A 23,387-nucleotide genomic window follows, 5' to 3' on the forward strand; every position below is an offset into this window, starting at 1 on the left:
TCCTAGCTACAGTGTCACACATGCTAAACAGAACAATCCCTTCCATCAACCTGCTGAGCACACTCTTACTAATACAGCCCACAATGCCACAATGCCATTGGCATTTTCTGCTGTGAGAGTCCAAGGTTGGCTTATGCTCTGCTGCTTCTCCTCTGGCACTCCTGGGTACTTTACAGCAAAGATGTTTTTTGACTGCTGGGACTCAGGCTATACTGTTGACATGAGGTAATTTGATCCCAGATGCAGGATTTACTTGGCCTTGGTTGACCATAAATGTTCCCACCATCACCTTCTCTGACTTCCTGGGAAATACCCTACTTGGCAATACCCTGCTTAGCTCCATGGATTTAGTTGTGTCCAAGTAAATGAAGTGTTCTCCTGTTCTGAAAGGGCAAAAAACAAAAAGGACATTAAGCAGCTTTTTCCGTGTCCCGTATCACTAGGTCACCTGGCACCCTGCGGAGGAGGACCCCATGTTTCTTTCTGCCCATGTACTTCCAGAAGGACTTTTGGTTGCCATTTGAGTCCCATATGAGCTTTCAGTCTTGCTGAGCTTCAGCTTTAGTAAATGCTTCTGTAGAGTAACGTCTTTGTTTTGCTCCATCGTGCAAGTACTCTCCACCATCTCTGTGCTTGCCTACTCTCTGAACTACAGCAGGAGAGCCTGTTCTGCACACTGGCTGCCTGCCCCACTTGCTTGACTACACACATCAGAATGGACTTTTCTTGTTCTTTGATGGGGATGTCAGTGAAGATCCACTACCACTCCTGAGTCTCTTTGCTTCCCAGGGTAGCCTCCTGTGAGATCCTGTGAAACAGATCTCTAAAAAAACCATCCATATCCCCTCCTCAAGCCAAGGTTGTGGTTCTGTTTCCTTTACTGCTTCTTATATGATTATAAGTTTCACATTCTCAGACGTAGGGCAGCCAGGAGGCCATCAGCTTTTCACAACCCAGACTTATTCATCCCTGTAACCATCCATTAGCTAAGGTCAAGTCCCAAGCACCTCTTAGGGCATCAGCACTTCCACCTTCAGATTTCTACTTACCTGTTGGCTTTTAAAGAACAATTTTTGAGATTTTAACAATATTTATTAGTTAGATTTTCCCTTAATGGTAATAAGTAATTGCAAATTCTTACCTGGTTATTTCAACCTGGGGCATGGAGAAGTCTGCACTTATTAGCAGATTGCATTCAGGCAGGTGAGCTATTTTCAACATAGCACATAATTTTAACACCTACACTCAGAGGAAAAGTTCTAGTGAAAGTCTTTAGTACTGCAAGGTATTTTCTCTTTTATTTTCTTTTAACATACTGTAATACATTGAGAACCCATTCCCACATCCTGATTTCTAGCCAAATGTCCTGGTTTGAAAGGACAGGTGACTGCAGTAAGGGCAGAAGATTCACCTTTCAAATAGAGACTGGTTCCACTCCCCCCCAAGTATTATAAATGTTTGAATCAAGGACTCTGAGGCAGAGATAAGGGGGTAGAAATAACAGCTCTTTTACTAATACATCTAACTGTACAAGCAGAAAACAATAGCAGTTGTTAAAATTGCTAACAGAACAGAATAGATAACTTGGTGTCAGTCCCTTTAGATGCAACCACGCTGTTTCTGTGCTTAGTCCACAGCCCTAACCCTAACCCTAAGCCTAACCCTAATGCCTAACCCTAACCCTAACCCTAAACCTAAGCCAAATCATAACCCTAAACCATAACCCTAACCCTAACCCCTAACCCTAACCCTAACCCTAACCCTAACCCTAAACCCTAACCCTAACCCTAACCCTATCCCTATCCCTAAACCGTAACCCTAACCTAACCCTAACCCCTAACCCTAAAAACTAACCCTAACCCTAACCGTAACCCTAACCCCAACCCTAGCCCTAACCCCTAGCCCTAACCCTAACTGCAACCCCAACCCTAACCACTAACCCTAACCCTAAACCCTAACCCTAACCCTAACCCTAACCCTAACCCCTAAAACTAACCCTAAACCCTAACCCTAACCCTAACCCTAAACCCTAACCCTAACCCTAATCCCTTACCCTAACCCTAACCCTAACCCTAAACCCTAACCCTAACCCTAACCCTAACCCTAACCCTAACCCTAACCCTAAACCCTAACCCTAACCCTAACCCTATCCCTAAACCGTAACCCTAACCTAACCCTAACCCCTAACCCTAAAAACTAACCCTAACCTAACCCTAACCCTAAACCCTAGCCCTAACCCCTAGCCCTAACCCTAACTGCAACCCCAACCCTAACCACTAACCCTAACCCTAAACCCTAACCCTAACCCTAACCCTAACCCTAACCCTAACCCCTAAAACTAACCCTAAACCCTAACCCTAACCCTAACCCTAAACCCTAACCCTAACCCTAACCACTCACCCTAACCCTAACCCTAACCCTAAACCCTAACCCTAACCCTAACCCTAACCCTAACCCTAACCCTAACCCTAAAAATGACCCTAACCCTAACCATATACCCTTACCCTAACCCTAACCCTAAACCCTAACCCTAACCCTAACCCTGCCGAGGGGCAGGCGGGAGTGGAGGCAGGAGGGGGAAGGTGGGGCAGCAGCGGCCACGCCGATCTCGGTGGGAACGGGCTGCAGCGGCGGCTCCTCGCTCACCGTGTGTGTCTGGGTGATCAGCTGTGTCCGCAGAGGCAGGAGGCTGGAACGGGGCAGATGCAGGGCAGGTGATCGCAGAGGGTCTGGCTCTCCTGTGCTCCGGCCGCGTGGCTGAACAATCCCGGGCATCCTCCTCCGAGCTCCCCGGAAACCCGAGTCCCCTCCAGGAAGCCTCAGAGGCTCCTCCGGGAGCCGTTCCCACCCACCCCTTTTGTCTGGACTCATCAGAGACCCTGGGTGTAACCCGGCCAGCTCCATTGGCATGATAATGGGAAAAATTCTTTCAATTGACACAGTAATAGAAAAACACTCAACCCCCAACACCAAACAATGAGGGAAAAACAACAGGAAAAAAATTAGAGAAAGGGAAAATATTTTAACTGTTCTCTATCTATTTCACTTTCTCGGAGAAGCATCTGGAGAATCATTGCAAATAAATTACACTTTGGGAAAAAACTTTCTTAGCTACCCTGAATTTCTTTATGCTTCTTAGCACTTCTAATACTGAAGTATAATGAGATATGCAGAGGTGATTTTGCACTGAGCCTAACTGCTGGACTATGTTCTTGGTTGAAATGGGAGCCAGAAAGATTTATGTTGCAAAAGATCAGGAAGCAAAACAAAGAGCAGTGAGGAAATAAAAGCAAATGGTACTGTCATTATTAAATTTATCATTTGTAGAAATATTGGTGGTTATGGACTTGATGTTGGATGATGCACAAGAAAAATGTAAAGATGATTTGCTGCAGAAGGCTCCCTATCCCAGAAAATATGTGAAGAGATTTAGCCAAAAGCACAAGGAGAATGAGGAAAGCAGCATCACTTGCTGAACAGCAGCTGTGGTATGATTGTATCAACAGCTCCTGGCAGTTTGGTTTCACAGTCCACCAGCTCCTATCCTTGCTTGCACTCTTGCCTTCAGCAGGAAAGCCACTGTGCTAATTTTCCCCTTGACTCTTCTGCTGACTGTGTGCTTAAGCATCCTCTCTCTGGCTTCCTTTCTTCTCAGGTACCAAATTTCCTGTCTTTCCTGCTTAAGAGACCAAATAATCTGTCCATTCTTGCTGTCATATAGCACCTCCAAAAGAGATGAGTCTGCTCAAAGGATGAATCTGCCGTCCATATTGCAGTACAATTTAAATATTATGGCATTAAACCCTAACATCAGCTTGATTCTTATTTTCCCTTAAACAGATGGTAGTGCATCAAGCTGTTAAATTTCACTGCAACAAAACTGACATTCTGTTTAAAGTTTTTATTCCTTATGTGAATCAATAAAATGTAGAAATGCTGCACTGGAGGAATATTCTTTACAAATGGCTATGCATTTGTAATCTATCCAAAGCAGGGGCTCTTGATAATGACCCCCAATTTTCAAGGGTTTGAATCATGAAGTGTCACTAGACAGGGAGGTTATGTGCAAATAAATCAGGATGATTACAGGAGGAAACAAACAGGATTAAAGAAGACTAAAGAAGACTATGCTGAAGACTCAGCATAGCAAGTGCACATTAAGTGTTTCACCAAGACTTTTTACTGATTTGCAAGTCAAATACCCTTTACACTCTTTTCTTTGTAATTCACTTTCACAGTTTCTCACACAGATTTTTTTTAAAAATCCTGTGCACCAGTTAGAGCTCTCATAAGAGAAAGAGGGGAGAGAGATTTTGTCTATATAAAATTCTTGCTCCCAGTCAGTAGTAGATGTAGAAGTACAATTATGAAATGGAAATGGATGCAAAATGGAAATTGCTTAATAAAATTGAACTAGCAAGACTGTAGCACTCAGAAGTACTGCCACGAGGGAAGTGAAATCCTGCAGTCCAGGGTGCAGTCAGAGCCTCTGCACTGGATAGCACTGGACCTCATTCCCAACTGCCATTTACTGCATATCAGGTTTGTGCCAAAAATCCATCAGGCTTGTGGGGCCATGTCAGAGGGCTGCAATGACATCCCAAGCTCTTGCATTGTCTCACCACTGATGGGTAAAACAGAGCAAGGGCAAGACTGGCCAGTGGGGTTTTGTACAGATTTCAGTCTTTCATAGAGGCTGAACATTCCTGTTCTTATCTGACAATGGCTGGGAAAATACCCTGAACAAGCTTCTTCCCATACATGCCAGAGCAAGATTTACAATAAGTAGGAGGTATTATAGTCATAGTTGGCAAGACTCTATTGTCATCAGTTTAAATATATAATTACTTTAAAAATTAATAAGTTGTTGCCACAATAAAATACTCAATGGGCAATAAGTGAGTCTTACTCATTTTTAGCAAAATTGGCAAATAAGAATAAGCACCCACATATTTGTGGCTTTTGTATGAGGCCTAGATTGCACTGAAAACCAAAGAATATTTAAGGGAAGAAGCAAGGGTTGCTGTTTTGGCCTCACTTTAAAATCTTAGTAGCTGAAAGACAGATCTATTTTGCCACATAAATCCTGAACTCTACCTCTTTAAAGCAAATAAAGATTTTCAGGTGCTAAGCATTTAAACTTCCCAGAGATTTCACTTACATTCAGGTCCATCCATAGCTGGAATAAATCAGAGCACACAGCTAGTGTGGCAGAGTAATCATTAAAGAGATGCTCCCAGTGTCTTGTGGGAAGAGGTATGACTTGATCCCCCGTGTTAGACAAATGTGGCTTCTCAACTCTGACTCATGACCAAATCAGGGGTCAGAAAACATACATTCTTAACTCCCAGATCTGTATTGTCCCCTGCAGATGTTGCTGCTTTTCATATAAAGTTTTAGCTGTGCGAAGGTCCTCATAAAGGCTTCAGCTTCTGCTACATTGGACTGTGTCACACCCCCCCCCCCCATTCCATCCATCACATATACTCTTTGGTTTTTGAGGTAATGGGAACATACATTTTATATAATTATAGTGCAATACATTGAAGAGCTACATATAGGCATTGAAAAAACCTCAGCAACCATCCCAGTGTGCCTTAAAAGATGCCCTAAGTCCCAAATTCTGGTGGTGTTGCCAGTAACTTCTATCACCCATCTTTAGGAGAAAATTCAGTGCCTGAACATTAGCACTTAGTGTGTTGCAGATCCACCAGGTGAACATGACATAGTGTTGTGCTCTACTGCAGCTCATAGGAGTTTTCATGGAAAAGAAGTTAAGAGACAAACCTCAGAGCAAGTACAGAAACCCCAAAATTGTTCACTGGAATGGACTGTTGCCAGTGTGATTGGCTAGACAGACACACACTGTGACTTGAGGGAAAAGTTGAGAAAGTACCTGGACATGGGTATGTTGCACCATCTGACTCCATGTTTGAGTAAAGTATGTATTAAAGTGTTTTTAGGGGAAGAGGCAAAAGCTATAACCATGAAGTCATAGCCTGAAGTTCCCCTCCACCTAGTCACAAGAACACACCATGTTTTGCAGACAGTGATTCACAAAGCCAACAAGCACAATCCCTTACCACAATTGTAGGGTGCACATCTTCCTGTGATCAGCACCTGACCTGCCCCCAGTGCTGCACATGGGCAAAAACTTTAGCAAAAAACATTACCTTTTCACCTTTTCCATAGCCTTTTAGTTCCAGGTGGAGTAGGAACTTCATCTGCCACTTTTTGGAGTTCAAGCTGCTGGATGCCCTGCCACAGCTGTGTTCCTGCCTGCCTGGCCCTGCAACCTACAGCTCTCCACTCCCATTCTCCATAGCCCTTCTGTCTCTCCCATAGCCTACCACCCACATAAGACCACAGCATGGACTCAGAAGCTGCACACCTGCCGGGGAGCCTTAAAAGCATTCATTACACATTTATAACTCTGCTGGTGTGGCTGTACCTCTGGGATAGATGGGGGTAGAGCAAACAATATTGCAGCAGGGAGAGGTGGCACAGGGCTTAGTGGAGCCTGCTGCCAGCTGAGAGGCTTTCTGCTGATAAGAATTACTTCTGCTCAGTTACTTTTTTTAATGACTCCCATCAGACATGTTCGAGTATTTCTTGTGGCCACTGACCCCAACAAACTAGAGTTTTTGTCTGGCTTCAAATTTTTTTAATGCAATTGAAAAAAAAAGCCCCAACAAACTACACTACATGTTATTTCACTTCTTGTATGGTATTCAGGCCTTCAGTCCCTCCTGGGTGCCAAGCCTTTTGTAAATATGATTATGATAAATATTTCAGGTGTATGGCATGCGGTCCATTACACAAAACCTTGCGTGACCAGGGACAGGGGCTGACAGGGCAGATAGGGCCAGCATCTCTCCCAGGCAACTGCTCAAACAGGACTAAGTGCTGCTGCCAGCTGGTGCTCTGACAGCGAGGAACAAAGCACTTTGGGCAGCTCAGTAAACCCAAATCTCAAATTCAAGTATGGGTAGAGAACGTCTGTTTTGACTGAAACTCTCAAAATAGCTTAATTTACTTTTCTAAGTGAGAAAGCTTTGGAAATGTGTTATTTTTGCTGCTTTACAACCTGGGATAATTGCTGCTGGGAAGCTGATTTTCAGCCGAGATTCACTTTGCCAATAATGAAGTAGGTTGCATTAAATAGCAGCAGCAACAACTGGACACTGTGCATTACCACACCCCTGGAGAGCAGCCAGGAGGGATCCCACTCAGCCTCATCTGCACCTGGGGAGCAGAGAATTACTCTTTGCCCTGAGGGTCTCCTTTTACCAACATGATCACATAGGGACACTCTGCTCACTTATGTTCAACTCTTATTGTGACAGCAGTAATACACAGAGAAGTCGGCATTAATGTTTTACCAAAGGAGCTTTGGTATGGGCAGACCTTGGAAACCTAATCTCTCTTGAGCACAAGTGCACACATTGTTTGTCACTAAGTTTGTGTAGAGCATCAGGAACTGCTTGTTTTTCTTCATTCATTATTTATACTGATTTGTTGAAAAAATAGGCATTTCTGTAGTCTTACAGCAAAGAAAATTGCTGAAAACAGTAGGGAAACTAGATACAGATCTTTTATTACTGCACTGAAAATATTCTACATGTGTGTCCAAAGCACTGACTCCTGCAACCCAGCAGGCTTGTGGTGTGGTATGGTATAACTCATCTCTTGTATTGCTGTGGCCTGTATCCTTGCTAAAATGCTAGCAAGCACCAAGCTAGTTCAAAGTGCTTCTCCAAGTGGGAGGGAGGGGTTGTCATCTAGGCTTATGTGTAATGTACAGAGCAGCACTTGGGAGGTCTGGAGCTGCCTTCAGTGTGCTGCTGAGAAGGCCTGGTGAGCCAGCTGGCACTGATGCTCTGTATAACCCCAGCGATCCCCTGATCCCCTCGGGCCAAGCCCACACATGCTCTGCCAGCTGCCTCTCCGTGGGACCCTCAAGCCTGGCAAGAGCACAGAGGGAGGAGATCACCAAGGTGTGACTTATGGGGTCATGGTGCTGCTAGAAAGAAAATTCAGAATATGGGGAACCTGTGGCAGCTTCCTGACCAGTATCCCAGCTGTGGGAACTGAGGAATAATGGGAGCTTTTCAACTGGATTTTCAGGTGCACTCTAACCCTGAGTTCCACTCCTCATGCTTGAAGTTTTGTGGTGCAGATTTGGAGCACTCCTGAGTTGCCTTTGAGATGTTGCCTGATATGGGAGACACAGGGAGAGGAGGAAATCTGAATGGACAATGCCCAGGGAAGCGTGGGTGATGCTGGTGCTGCACACAGGGAATGAGAAATGGAGGCTAACAGGAGAGGCTGCTAAGGACTGGCATAGGAATTATCAGTGAAAACAATTGAGTGGCACAAGTTCTTTCTATCCACTCCCATCTGTGTTCTTTTCTTCTGGACACTTTTTCTAGCATTAGGGCTGTATGTTTGGCCACTGTAATTTGCAACAGCCTTATATTTCTACATAGGTTTCCCTGATGGGAATTTATGTTTGTATATTATTGCAGAAAGGTAATGAGACTCAGATTCCCCCTGAATAAATATAATCATTATTATTACTGGTGTTGTTATTATTTATAATCTACTCAGTGCACTTTCAGTGTAATTTCCTTCACAAAAGGAAGCACACAGATGGGACAGGGACAGACAATCCATTGTAAATACCTGGCAAGTGCTAGGAAAGAAATATGGTGCAGTAACTCTTGCAGTAAACCTTGCCAGAGGGAGTACTTGCCATGAAAATACAAAACTTAAAAACAAATATGTAGCAACAAAGGAAGATTTAATTAAATGAAAATACAGAGCAAGCAAGAGAAAAGCTGAATTCTGGCACCTAAACAAAAGCATGAAGAATAACTTAAGATAAAAACATTATTGTAATTTAAAGGTGACAGAAAAGGGACCAAACACAGCTAAAAAAAGGTTGGTTGGAGTTATCCACTCAAGAACAAACAGTCTTGGGGAAAACTTGGCTTCCTTATGCTTGCTGGAGGAGCTGTAGATAGCGGCTCTGAATGTTTATGTCTGCTCGCCAGAAACAGTATTATTGTAAGATTATTTTGCTAATCGCATGACATTCCATAATCTGTTTTTGCTAGACGTGGTACAGGAATTGTGATGATATCAGTCAAGATTTGATTGCGATGTTTAAATGTTTAAAGCATGGCTCTTCAACTGTTTAAGAGCAAACTCAGAGCATTTGTGATGAAGCAGTCTTGTGGAAAATGCAGTTCAAACTGCTAAAAGCCTGCTTTAAAATTCAAGCTAGTACTTGACACTATTAAATTATAACATGGCACCCTAGAAACTGGCACTGCCACTTGAAAATAGATTCTCACTCACCGAAGTATTGTTTAATTGAAATCTTTGATATCAGAAAGGTTAAAAAATTTTCACAGTCAGGGGAAGTTATGTGCATCCATGTAAAGTCTTTTGTAAAACATGGCACAAGAAACAGAGTCCTCTTTTTAAGTTTTTTTTGTTTTTTGGGTTCTTTTACTCCAGTGGGTACCTTACAAAACAGGGGTATCCTGTGAGGAAATGGGAAGCCTCAAGATCTTCAATGGACATGTGCCCTGGACCTCAGTTCTAAAATGGACCTTCATATTGAGGGGTAAGTTCTGGCTATATCAGGGAGGAGGCCTGAGCAGAGCCCTGTGCAAACCAGCACCTTTGCTCTCCATTTTCCTTCAACTCTTCAAAGTGACTTGGAAGCTGCACACTGATCTTTCAATGTATAATCAAGTTAGTCATAATTGTATGGGCATCTTCCACTGTGTGGCTCCTGCATGTAAACACATTTTGGTGTGGGAGCAAGATTAGAAATGATGCTGTGTAGGCACAAGGATCCAAACTGAGAATCCGCACTTTTTGAGGTACCCCTCTCCCTCCTGTTTTATTATTGGAGTTAGTCAGTGGCAAAAAACTGAGCAAGGTGGAATCTTTAAGGCTGTGTTGGTTTTACGTGCTATGGGGGAGGGGTGGATTCGCCTCAGGAAAGGCAGCACGAGGACCTGGAACAGGAGGGGCTGTCCCATCTCTGGGAGCTTCCCCTGTGAGCTGCTAGAACCAATCAGAGAGCTGATTTGGTGATGGACAGCTCGGAAAACCAATGAAAAGTTATTTCGTTTTCACAACTCACAGTGGATCAAGTTAACTCTCTCTCTTTCGGCTTCCGGCCTCGGGAGGTGCAATAGTCTCTGGTACCCCAGCCCCGGCTTGGTGGGGGGCCAGGCCTGACTGCATGGTCCCGGCCCCCTGACCGGATGGCTCCGGGCAGCCCCGGCCCCGGCCCTGGCCTGGTGGCCCCCGGCTCCGCATGGCTCAGCACCGGCTCTCCATGTGGCAGAAGAGGCCTCCAGCTGCCCATGTGGCTTCTTCACGATCTGAATACAATTTTAACTTCTTAATGCCTGGATAAGATTCTTGATCCCTGAGCTCCCCTGAATGAGAAGAAATAAAACATGGAGTCTGCAGAGGTCAGCGAATGAAAATAAAGTTCCTGGTGGGAAGAGATTGAAAAAATGCAACTGATAAGTAGCTGAAAACCATTTTTGTGGGCTAAGGGGATGGTGACTACACTAAAATTCCTTTAAACTGTGAAATATACTTGGGGAGGTTTGGATGCTTGAATAGAAGACTTTTTGCCTCGGGGAAATGGAGCTCTCTGTTTTGGGACTGGAATATTGACAGAGACATTTGATAGAGAAGGAGATGAAGAGAATTTTGTTTTTTGGCAGCCTGCCTTTAAAAGTGCTACCTCAAGTGTGCAACATAACCCAAAGCACAGCTCTGGAAGGACTGTGAAAAATGGGAGGAGAGTCATAATTTGCAATATTTTCCCGGGCAGATGTAGATTGTGAAGGTGAAGAACACCCCCTAAGCTTAAACTGAAAAAGGAACTTTTCTCTCTTAAGTGAACTGAAATGATTATTTGGGTGGATAACTGACTGAAGTGTTCTCTGTATGCTGTTGGTAAGAAATGTGGAATGAAGGGAGGAGGAAATAATCTAGGAATCTTATTCTGAATTCTTTTTGTGTTATTAATAAATTTCTTCCTGTACCTTTTTAAGTTTTGAGCCTGCCTTGTCTCTCCTCCTGGGTCCTGTCTCTAAAAGAAATTAAATATATTAAGGTTGGCAAACTCAAGTCTCACCATGACAAAGGCTCAGTACACCTTAGCACATACCTTTCTGATGTTTAAGGTGTTGATTTAAGTCATACTTTAAATTTAGAACAGTTCAAGTAAATTTTCTGACAGTCTCTGCCAGCATCTTCAGTCAGCTATATTCATATTGTTCTTGACTTTGTTATCATCTTCCCTGCCCATCACCCTCCTGCTGAGCACAGTTACAGGCTGGTAGGGTCACTGGTCCCATGCCTAGCATGAAATAACATGTACTTCTTTGAATATCACTGCATAATAACTTCTTAGTGCTTGCATTTTCTATGTTAAAGCAGCAGGAAACTAAATTAATGCAAGTCTCAATTCTCAGTGCAGCGCAGGTGGGTACGTGATGTCACCCCCCAAGGGCACTGAGATACGTTCCTCACACTTTCCTACCTGTTACACTGTTTGTTTGATATTAAAGGCACTATGAGTGTGCAAGTAAAATACTAAAAGTATTTTCAATCTAGGTTAACTGGAGGCAATGCCAAGGGATACCCCATCCCTGGAAGTGTTCAAGATCAGGTTGGATGGGACCCTGAGCAACCTGATCTAGTGTTTGGTGCCCCAGGTAAGGGTGTGGGGGTGGAACGAGATGATCTTCTTTAAGGTCCCTTCCAATGGAAGCAATTCTGTGATTCTGCGATTAAAGAAATGCAAGAGGGGTACTTGTGTCCAGTTTTCTGATAGAAAATATATTGCTCAAGTATTTCTATATGCTGTAGCCTAATAACTGTATTCCTGACTTAACTGAATGATTAAATCATTCAGAACAGTAATTCTCTGCAAAAATGTCTCTTCTCCTCAGTTCTCTTTTAAGGAGGCTTAGATGACTGACTGTGTGGAAGTTATTTATAAATCAGTAGGTTTGTATTTGGGAGTTTGAGAGTAACTTGCCTTCTGTTAGCTGAATAAGGAAAGTACTTCCTTTGTAGCTCATGCTCTATTTGTTTCTAATCAGTCAAATAAAAGACAAGATTAAAGGCTTGGAGTACAGTCATTACTTTTATGGAAAGCTATTCAAACTGCAGTAGTAGAGATTATCAAGAATTTGAGTCTAGAGAAAGGAGAAAGAATATGAAAAAATGGGGAAGCTCTTTCTACAGGGCAACTTTCTATTTTTTTACCCTTGAAAATAGTATCTATATTATTAGGGTGATTTGAAGAAAAGGAAAAATCAGAAACTGGCGTGCTTGGATCTAGCTACTTAAGTGTGTTTTGTTCAAATGCAAATGCCGTTGTTCCACAAAGCTGTCTATTTCTGCAGGGTGTTTAAGGCTACCCAGCATCTTCTGACTGATAGAAGGTTACGGTGAGCTTGTGCTTACTGCAAGGAATATTCCCTAATTCCTATAGCTTGATGTTTCTTACTAGTGAATGTTAAAAGCTGGAGAGCTTTGAATCCCCTTTTAAGTCAGCAGAGAATTGGGGTCTTTAAATTTATCTGCCAATTAGAGCCCATTGCTCTTAGGTTCAAGTCATTTGATATCCCTGACACCTGCAGATATACACTCAGCAATACTGATCAGCACTGACAAGCAATCCATAAAGCAGAACACTTCTTGGAGCTTTCACAGACTTTTCACAGTATTGTGGAGCTATGCAGATATTCAGGCTGCCCTCATAGTTGTTAGTGCTGTGGTTGGGAAGAGCCACAATGGCTTCTGTCCTGGTTTTGGTGCTCCCATTTCAATATTTATTCCTCTTCATTGTCCCTTTTTCAAATACTGTTTTATTGTCAGGCGTTCATATATCCCACCCCCCTTTTGTTTTTTTCAGTTCTCAGCCACTGAAACGCCAGGAATCTGAATAGTTAATGCTCACATTCATTTTTGTCTTGGGTTTCAGGATTTTATTTTTTTTTAAGTAAGCAAGGAAGATTTTAACCACTGTCATTTTTCAACCTGTTTGTAGGAAAGTAGAGATATAGCAAGTTATACCTTATCTATATCTATAATTCTGACTTTGGAAAGACATTGTCACTAGCATGCGTTAAGCAGGTCATAAATGGTCCCTGGGAGATGGGAACATGTTCCAAGCCAAAGATTCTTTGTCTGTGACAGCCTTCTAGAACACCACAGCTCTGATTTGGCTGCTGAATGGACTGCAATCATTATTGCATCTTTTAGTTACAGAGAGAGACACAATAAGTCATGACATTTAAATCAATGCCTACCAGTTATACGAAGGAAGCCTTTGAGCAGACCTTTCCTCTCTAAGGGAATAAGCTGTAGTAGAGTCTAATTTTATTTTGCAGACCATACTGGGGCAGCCACAGCTCCTACCTCTCCCCCTTTCCCTTCTCTGTCTAGCAGGGACCTTCATGTGTTAGGGCTTTGCAGAGCTGTAGCAGGGAAGTGGGAGGAGAGGTTGAGGTCGTAGAGGGGCAGGATTTCAAGGCTGTTCCTGTGGCTGCAGTGCTGCTCCTCATCTACCTTTACTGTTGTGACTGGATGTCCTGTGTCAATGGGCCCCAAGCTGTGTGGCTGCTTCCAACACACTGTGTAAGAACATGGCTTTCCTTTCCCCATGGCATACCTGGATGGAGAGGCAAGGCAAAGAGATCTACCTCACTTTTCTCCTTCATAAGGAAACATCTCTATCCCTGTAAATAGAACCATTCTAAATTTTCTGTAGTAAAATGCTGAAAATTAGATTAGCTTTATATTCAGGTAATCGTGTGATACTTCATCCAAAATTTATGTGGCTTATTTTTCTTACTTGTGTTTTAGGGGAGGCACATTATGTACTCTGCAATAAAATGTAGTCACAAAAAAATCAAATTCTGAGTATCAGAATAGTTAAAAAATTTTCAGTTTTAGGATGATTGCATAAAATGATGTTTGGTACTAGATTAAATATGAAAGAAAATACTAGATCACAAATCCTTAAAAGGAGAATTCATTCTTTCTGTGGAAAAAATTATCAGAAAAATAATAAAACCTGATGCAAGTCTGAAAATTACTATGTATTTCTTTACTGTATGTAAAAGTGACAGAGGAACAATTTCTAAGCCTCTGATGAATGGTCCTTTCTGACCTTCTAAAATGTTTCTCTTCTGAATAAACATTAGAAACTATAGATAAGTTTTAATAAGAATTAGAATATATTGCCCAAGGTGCACTCATGAGTGATTAGATGATCTCAAAACTGATTTGCTATACATCTGACTTGTGTGTGGAAGTAAGTAAATGGCTTGGTGCACTGATAATGAGACTACATTTTTATTACAAATTCTGTTGAAATTGAAACAGGCTGCATTCAGCCAGATGCCAAAGGACTTTAAACAAATTCCAGACAGAAACCAGGTCTTACCCTAGTACGTGTCCTAACTACTAAGCATCAACATTTTTCTATTATGCTGCTTAAAACTTACTTTTTAGTTAATGAGCCTTTTGGCTCGTTTGTGTAGTTAAATTCTGTACTAAAGGCAGGCAGCTCCAGAAGGACCTCACAGGTCTAAGTGAGGGGGGAAAAATGGCACACAGTCATCAATATAGATTACTCTGTTAAAGTGAAGTGCTTCTAAAGAGAAAATAATCTGTGCTTGTGGGATGCTGAGCACAAAACTGGCAGCTGTAATGCCGGAGGTAATGCCAAAGTTGCTGGTTCTGTGGAACCATAGGCAGTGCTGTGCCCTCAGAGTGCTGGGTGCTGGAAGATTGGTGGGACTAGGCTGAATACTGGCCAGGTTTTCCCTATCAACATCCCATACTCCAGCTGTGTTTACTTACTGTTAAACAAGCAGACACAACCTTCCAGCACTGTTGTTGAATATTAGGACATGCTAGAGTGGTTGCAACATCTGTATTTCCTACAACCTGTACATTTCCTTGTTTCCAGATGACAATTTGCTCGGCATAATATCTGTATAAAATCCCTGGGTGAGACACCAGCTTGCCATTGGGTATCATGTGTTGACCTAGGCTTCTAATATAGCTTGCAAACCCCACTGTATTAATTGTGAGCCTGAGCATTATATGCTGTAGTGACTAACTCTTAGGTGCCCATATTCTTTGTGGCTATATTCCTTCATATTGGTAACATTCAGTGGTATATGCATGGTCAGTTTTGTTTTCCTCAGTCTCATATCTTGCAGGGAGGTTTCCAGATGCTTACTGGGATGTTTATTGTGATGGCTAGATGGTTTTACTGTGTTTTTGGTAAAGGCTGAAACTCTGACCGTGCACTGAGACTGAACTTTTCCCATCCAGAGAAATTATCTTCTGTACTACTATAGCTGGACATGAGTTACTAAAATTCTGTGCTCACATAAAACTTAATGCTTCTGGGGTATTGACTGAACAGGAGAAGTAGTTTTAAATATATAGTCCTGTGTGTTTTCTGTGGCAATGAGAATAATTAGTTTGTCATATGCCATGTTTGGCATATTTCACAGTCACAAATATAAAAAGATTGAAATATTCATTAATAAAAAAACAAATTGTTTGAAGTTTTCAGATAGAAATCTGGAAAGGTAATATTTATTCCCCAGAAATTAGGATTGAAAATATATGCATAATTTAAAGCTATTGTCAAGTGATTTCTTGCTTAATTGGCTGTAAAACATTACCTGAGTGTTCTACATTCAGCCTTCAGTAATAAAGCAGAGTGTGCATGCTCTATATTATGCATAATATGCAATAAATAGTTACATATTATCTATATTATGCATAATCCATTTTGCATAACCTGCATAATCTTTATTAAGACAATCCATTACAAATGCATATCCAGATTATAGACACATCTTCTTTCATTGAATAAAACATAGTTTTGAATGTTTAACCTAATTTTCTTATTTCAGCAGCATAGCAACACATTCTCTAGGTTTACAGGAGGATATAAAAATATCAGCATGTCTAAATCTGTGTATATTTCATATCAGTTCTAAGAAATTTCTATCCTCATTTATCCAGATATATACAGAGAACTGCAGAGCATTAGGTACTTAGGCAACACTCCCATTCTGGTTATAGCTTTATCTGATTAATCATAGAATTATGGAATATCATGAGTCAGAAGGGACCCACAAGGATCACCAGGTCCACATTTTGGCCTTGCACATGACAGCCTCAAGCATCACACTGTGTGTTGATTTTGACCAATGACTCTGTTGTTCTCCAGGTGGTTTTCAATGCTTCCTAGAATAATCTTCTCTATGATTTTACAAGACACTGAAGTGAGACTGACAGGCCTGCAATTACCAGCTCAACTTTCTTGCCCTTCTTGAAAATTGTGACAATGTTGGCCAGCTTTCAGCCAACAGGGACCTTTTCAGATTCCCAAAACCATTCAAAAACCATTGAGAGAGATCTTGCAATGACTCAGAGAGATCTTTGAGTACCCTGGGATGAATCCAGTCAGGCCCCATAAACTCACAGACATCCAGCTGGAGCAGCAAATACCACAAGTTCAGCGTCCACTAGGTGTTTATAATTCTTGCAGTCATGGTCCTGCTGCTTGAGGACACCCTGAGCCTGTCATCAGTGCTGATGGCTGAGGCAGATAAAGAATTTGGTATCTCTGCTCTGTATCCCTGTTTGTGAGATGACCATCAAGTAAAAGGTCAATGTTTTTTCTGGTCTGCCCTTTGCCATTAATATATTTTAAAAACACTAAGCTAGATACCTGACCTCTTAAACTCTTATTTTTCATTGCTTTTTTTTTTTTTTTTTGTTCACCACCTGGCCTGAATTTTCATAATTTAACCACCTGTGATTTTAACTCTTAGCTCCAGAAACAGTGATAAAAAAGGCTTTAGGAAATATTATGCTATTTGACATAAGTAAACATAACCACATTCTTTCAAGATGGAAAACAGAGCTTGCTTATGCTTTGATACCTAATAGCTTATGAGCACATAATCACCTTAATGTAGGGAAAAGATTCTCCTTCAGATGGTTCAGCTGGCACTCAACCATTAATCCATGTTTTGTTTACACTAATTCTTTATACTTGCCTGACACCTCTGTTTCACTTAAAGACAAATCTAGCACCACACTTCCTAAATGCAGGAGGATGATGCAGGGGAGTCATCACTAACTGTTGGTAAGCATATGTTCTGTGACAAGAATGCAGTTGTATTATTTGGTTGCTCAGATCTGTTTTGAGGGATAGTCCTAAACAAAGGATCTTTTATGGTACATAGAGTCTAAGGACCTGTATTACACTTGCACTAGTGGCTAGACCTGATGTGACAGAGAAAGATGAAAGGGGATAGATTATGGCAGCTAAATGAAGTGTACCCTCCAAATTATTTATTTCATTTGTAATAGCAATCAAATTTATTGCAGCCTGAATCATGATCTGGAAAAGATCTAGAGGGGCCTTACAGAGAGAAATTTTAGTATTAAATAGAACACAAGTCTACTGTCAGATGTAACTTTTTCACCTTTTTAAAAAAAGTAATCAGAACTGTTTAGAGAACTACAAATTGCATTTTTGTCATGTGTCCTCTTTTTCTGACACTATGTGGAGCTGCGCTCTGTGTTCCTTAATATCCAACATATGTAGTAAGTTGAATCATTAACATTTATTACTGCTGAGTTCTAACATGGTGGAGTGTTTTCATTGCTTGAGAAGTTATTTTGGTGCTATCATATCACACAGCTGTGCGATCATAGAAGGTATTAAATTAAATAGGATGTATTCCCTAATTTCTCCAGCAGAGCTTTTAAAGCTTTGATGGAGCAGATGACATAATGTTGTCTTTTGATGTCTGGAATAACATTTAAAATTCCAATTTTGCATTCATTGCTAGAGACATAGAGTGACTGTTGCTCCATCAAACAGAGATTCAGCATAACTGTTAGATGTTTGGAACAGTCCAGATTTGTTGACACTCAACCACAGTTAGGAAAGTAAGTCAGAGATTATATACATTTCTGCCTCATTCCTGTATTGCACAGAACACTAATAAAAATGCAAATAGCATGGCAAGATGTCTGCAGTCTATAAGTAAGATTGAATTTTGTGTGAAGTAAGATATTTTATTGGTTTTGAGACCAGTTGCCTCAAGCACGAGGGCAACAACAAGATTTTTGTAGCAAATAATAAAGTGAAGTTGATTCCATCTTTGCAGACTTGAAAAGACTGCAGGGTGTTATGTAATTTGGATTTGGAGTTTCAAAAGATGTGCTAAAGAAATAACAAAGTTGGAAGAGTCAGTGAAAGATGATGTTTGTTACTTGTAAAGTATGTCTGTTCATCTGTGATAGAATCTTCTGCTGAAGCATCTCTCTAAGCTAAATTCTTATGGTTTTGTTCTGCAAGCAAAATATATGTAAATCAGTTGTTGACAGCATTAATAAATATGAATGTGGTAAATGTGGCATCTAGGAAGGCAATGGTAAAATCTGTCCAAGAGGATGTTTGTGGTTACCTTCATACTAATTATTTTCTTGCCCACAGAAATTTACCTGCCTCAGAGAAAGGTGAAATAGAGAATTGATTATTTTCTTCAGATCTACTCTTTAATCACACCTTAATTGTTGCACTGCTGAATTCTGTAAGTCTGAGAATCTTTCTGCTGGCTCTCATGAAGGGGGATGAAATGTCAACAGTTCTCCCTCAAGACCAGGACCAACATCCCTGAGGATCACCTCTTCTGTAGGTGAGCTTCGCCTGAGCTGGGCTGTGCCTCACTGTGTCTAGCCCTTGGTTCCTTTCCCTCACCTCTCCCAAGAGCCTCTCCCCTCGGCCCCATGTTGGAGGCACCATTCCCTCACACACCAACCTGCCCTGTGACCATCACCACTTCCAGCATGGGTCTGTAGTGACTCAGGGAGTCCAGTGCAGTGGTGGCCAGCTGTGCTGGTACTTGTGCTAAGACAGCAAAAAATAACATACAAAGGATTATGCAGATGTCATTGCAACTTAGAGCCTGAAAAAATTCCAAAATACACTTTAAAAAAAAAAAATTGTAGGTGCTTGGAAAATGATAAGGAGATGAGTAACAACCAGCATTGATGTACAAGGAACAAGTCATGTCATACTGATTTAATTTTTTTCTCTGACAGAGTGAATAAGGATGAAGCAATAGAAGTAAAATAATATTATTTTTACAGATTTTTATGCTCCTTCACTGTATCTAAGAAATAGGAAAATGTGTAGCAGGTGAGACTATTAGAAAATGCAGAATTGGTAAGAGAAATCTTACTCTAGAATAGAAAATTCGTGTTTTGATATCAAATCAAAAGGCAAAAAAAGTATATCAAACATGATTCAAAGACCTTTCTTGAGTCTAGCACTATTCATACTTTAATCAGTGATTTCAATGAAGAAAGAAATGAATGAAATACCTATGCAGAAGGTATTTATTCAAAAGGCTGTAAACACATTGGAAGACATGATCAGGTTATCAGACTCTTTAAGAGTTATCTAACAATTCATTTGAAATGAATTCCAGCTTTAGAGGAGCAAGACTGCCTGGACAGCAGAATTGCAGGAAAGGATTTAAGCATTATAGAGGATTGCAAACTAAGTATGACTCAATGTATCATGCTGCTGGAGTGACACACAGCAGAGTGGATGCATCATCAAAAACAGTCTTGAAATAGGAGTATCCAACCTTTTTTAGCACAGAATTCTGCAGATCAGGAGGGATGTACATCAAATGTCAGGATCCAGATTGGTGAGGGAATAGCAACTTCAAATTTAGTGATGAGAATACTGAGGAGATCTAAAGATGTAACTAAAGTCTTTAGTTGCATCAAACAGTGTAATAAGCAGAATTAAATTCCCTGCAACATGCTGCAGTTAGGGCAAGTAGTAATGGACTTAAATGACAGCAAGCAGACTTTAGCAAGTCATTAGAAAAAGTAAGAGAAATACTCTAACACTGATATTTGATGGGAAATTGTGAGATTAGGGCATTTCAGTGTAGGAGTGTTTGTTTAAAAAAAGACTCAAGGAATGGGCACATAGTGTGGTTCTTGGAGCTCTTCTGTGCAGGGCCAGGAGTTGGGCTTTGATGATACCAATGGGTCCCTTCCAATTCAGAATATTCTGTGATTCTATGTTAATTTTAGGGACAGCAATTCTCCCTCTGGGCCAGAAGATAAGTTAACTAATATTATGGAGTCCATTTCTGTCATTACAATTTCTATGAGACTTTTTCCATGGTAAAATATGTAGAAATGTTGTCTAATTATGTGGTGAAGTTTTGTTCTAGGTCCGCTAATTTGATCCCAAGGAGCATACCTGAAGCAAATTGAAAATGATGGACCTAAATATAGGTAAAATATTTTAAGAACCAAGTACAGAAAGGGAGTTAGTGCTGGAAAGGGATATAATTGTGACGCCTTATTTCTGACATTGCCTGCTTGAAAGATTAAATCCCAACACTGAATGAATCACTTTGAATATTTAAGCAAATTTCTTCTCCTTTCAGAATATGCACGTATTGTATCAAGATCAAACACTTTGCTTAAGGTGATTGTGTTGCTCAGTCCTCACTAATACTAAATCTGTATACTCTACTTTTGCAGAAAAACTGGGTCATTATGAAAAACGGAAGAAATCTCTGTAGGTTTCTAAATACCTTCTCATCCAGAGGTGCCACATTCCTGCATCCTACCCTGTGTCCAATGAGTAATGCAGTGAAGTAATAGCTCACCGTTTAAGTAATAGTTTTTCAAAACATAGAGGTCTGCTGTTTTGGAGAGAGAGGGACAGGAAGTTGGTGACTTACTAACATTTTCTCTGCAGTTATCACTGTCTGTATCTAATGCTAAGCTTTTCATTTTGGGAGAACTGAAAAAAATTTCTAAGGGGTGCAAGGAGGGCCTGAATCAGGCAGCCCAAAATGGTAAAAAGATTTCTACTGAGTGAGGAGTGGCACCAGTAATATAATGTCATACAATCAAGTGCTATAGTGTATATTCACTCAATAACTGACTCGCGTCAAAGGATGTTAATAAAGTAACTTGTTCAGTAGAATATTAGGATTATTATTTCTAAATCTAAACTATATTAATATCACAAGCTGCTTAATTTGTTCTTTCCTTTAACATAATGTGAGGAATAGAAAGAAACATATTGCTGCTCAGATTTATCTGATTAAGTCTTTTGGATGTATATATTTGTTAAGTGTACTATTTTTTACCTGTGAACACAGACAATTGTTTTATGTAAATTTGCATTTAAAAAAAGCAGTAGCTATATAAACCAAAGGAAAGTACTAAGTAAGGAAACATAGCAATCATCCTGGTCTGAGATTTCCATATGTGAGTGAATAGAACCAAATTGTGAGGCGTATCTTTTCCAGCAGTCTGCTGCGTACTTGTTCACAGGTAGTCAAGGAGTAACCACCAGTTTAAGGGGCATACACAGTAAAGTATGTGCAGCTATTTTAGCCTTTTGATTTGTTGATGATTCTCTTTGTACTCTTACTGTGTTTGTGTGGGCACTAAGAGTCAGTGGTCTGTCTGATCCTGCTCTTTGAATGCTGGGTTTTTGGCTACCCAGTGCCATTTGTCAGCCTTAGCCATGTATTTGTTCTGAATTCCTCCCAGAAAAGAACAGAAAGCAAACCTTGGTTTTGTCATGAGCAAGTTCAGATAGAAATGAGGCTTTCACACAAAATGCTCATGAAAATATTTTCATCAATGTATCAAAATAATAGATAGAATGGGAAAACTATTTCTGAGGAATTTGCTTTCTTGATGAAGTCATCAGCAGTGAGTGATAGCAGAACTCTTATTGCAAAGCCAGCACTGGCTCATCGGATTCCTTTCCTTTTTCAGACTAGCAAATACCGAATCTTAATCTTTAATGAAGGCCCAATCACTTGATGATTGAAGGCCCAATCATGGCATAAGAATTCTGACTGGAAGTGTGGGTATTGACTAAAGCTAGTTAGATTCCCAGCTGATATAACCAAGTGCAACACTGTGCTGGACTTCAACTGAACAGGACAGGTTTAAAACCAAAGTACCTTCCTAGAAAATCCCAGTGTCAAATCTTAAGCTCTTGCACATATGTAGGTACTTCCAGTATCTACTGGTGATTCCAACATTTTTAATGGTACCAAAGCTGGAAAATTTGGCCACAGACTACTTTTAGGAAATTCTATAGAATTATAGAATCAAAATGCACGGGCAGTTGAACTACTGGCAATGTGGCAGGCAAGCAGTTGTTTAAATAACTGGGATCACCATGCGATCTTCCAGAGCCACTAAGAGTGTGTGAGTAGCTGCTCTGAATTTAGGTATCTTCAGGGATTGCATTAGAGTTGACAGGCTTATTGATTGTACTTTGAAAATTAACAGAAGAATTTTTTTGCTTCCCAGTAGAGATGGATCTATAAAAATGCCTAGATATCTGGTCATGCTAATGAGTTACCCTATGCCTCATTTCAGTATTTCTAACATTAGTAAAACAGATAAAAACAAACACTATTGCAACCTGTGAAGCTTTCAAAGAAGAAAGTTAATAGCTTTCTCCTGTCCTCTTCTACCAAGTTTAACAAGAGGAATTAGAAGTTCCAAAAGTGAAACATTTATTCTAGCAGAGTAATGAATATCTCTAGTTGTTTTTAGGGGACATTATTAACAATGTTGTTCTTAAATGTTCTCTGGAAAATGTTTTGGTGATCATGAAGGAACTGAGTCAGTGTTCTATCATAATCACATTATTTTTCCAAGCTTCATTTCTAAATTCATGTGGGGTAAAGTATTTTACTCAGAGAAGTTTCTTGCTTTCAGGTAGTGACCTCTGTGATTTTCATTATTCCTTCTACAGTCAGGATTTATGTTTGAGAGGAGAAACCAGGGTCACCTACTATTAGGTATTGCAGTAATTAATTACTTGAAACTAAAATAAATCCTGTCTCGGAAGAGAGCACCTGGTCAAAATTTGGGATTAATGACTCAAGAAAGTGAACTGTGCTTTTTCTCTCTTGAGAGAATATAATGTTTAAGGTTGCAAGTGTGTATATAAATAGGTGGGAAAGATGTATGAATACAACAGCAGCAGAGTAGTAAAATATGTTTCTTAAAATGAATGTAAGTGATTTAGCCCTTTTGACTATTGGAATACATTTTCATAAATGAAAAGCAGCATTAGTGAATTCACATATAATAATTTATTTTTCTTAAAAAACACTCTGAAGGCTGGGAGATTCAAAATGGCAAATTCGTATGGGTCTTATCCTCCATGAAGTCATATTATTGAAATGCCTCTAGTACCTTTCAGA

The 23,387-nt window shown here is 40.5% G+C and overlaps 1 long non-coding RNA gene across 1 annotated transcript in view; it reads left to right on the forward strand.

Annotated features, from left to right (window-relative positions):
- LOC306801925 overlaps window positions 1-11,092 on the forward strand; it is a 446,558-nt gene extending 435,466 nt beyond the window's left edge. Inside the window, exon 2 of the long non-coding RNA XR_013774224.1 lies at window positions 10,562-11,092. This is a non-coding gene — a long non-coding RNA (uncharacterized lncRNA). The remainder of the gene's footprint in view (window positions 1-10,561) is intronic.
- Window positions 11,093-23,387: the final 12,295 nt, after the last annotated feature.

The sequence above is a fragment of the Erithacus rubecula genome (assembly GCF_903797595.1).
Source record: "Erithacus rubecula genome assembly, chromosome: 5".
Lineage (NCBI taxonomy): Eukaryota > Metazoa > Chordata > Aves > Passeriformes > Muscicapidae > Erithacus > Erithacus rubecula.